The sequence below is a fragment of the Penaeus monodon genome, chromosome 23, assembly GCF_015228065.2.
Source record: "Penaeus monodon isolate SGIC_2016 chromosome 23, NSTDA_Pmon_1, whole genome shotgun sequence".
NCBI classification, from domain to species: Eukaryota; Metazoa; Arthropoda; class Malacostraca; order Decapoda; family Penaeidae; genus Penaeus; species Penaeus monodon.
The window spans coordinates 38,469,066-38,469,474 of NC_051408.1; the positions used below are offsets into that span (position 1 = coordinate 38,469,066).

At 37.9% G+C, this 409-nt stretch overlaps 1 long non-coding RNA gene across 1 annotated transcript in view; it reads right to left on the reverse strand.

Moving 5' to 3' along the window:
* Positions 1 to 342, reverse strand: part of LOC119588011 — an 894-nt gene extending 552 nt beyond the window's left edge. The window contains exons 1-2 of the long non-coding RNA XR_005230043.1: positions 211 to 342; positions 36 to 90 (exon numbers count right to left, since the gene is read on the reverse strand). This is a non-coding gene — a long non-coding RNA (uncharacterized LOC119588011). The remainder of the gene's footprint in view (positions 1 to 35; positions 91 to 210) is intronic.
* Between the last annotated feature and the right edge of the window lie 67 nt (positions 343 to 409).

The following is a 409-nucleotide window of genomic DNA, read 5'->3' on the forward strand; positions in this document are numbered from 1 at the left end:
GCGCGCGCGCGTACATGTTTGTCATTTGTACTAACCTATCGAGGATCAAGTAAAGACTGAGTGACTGGTTGATTGACGAGAAACAACACCCTGGAACAAGCACAGAACATTATTACTTAATGCACTATGCCGAAACATATTAACACATGATTAATACATGTAAATATACACGTCATATACATGTTTGTTTACTCTTTGCAGGTGACTTACGCGAGGAGAGAAATAATCGTTATTTTAAACAGCATTATTTCTTGGCTGCGAATCTGTACTCTACGGTTTTCGCAAGAGATTTTTATACTAAGAGGGACCAGGGGTCTTGTGTCGAGTTGCCAAGTTATCGAATACTGCATGGATATATTTCGTTGCAGTTCATTATATATCATTATTCTAGACTGAAAACGTTCAGAAA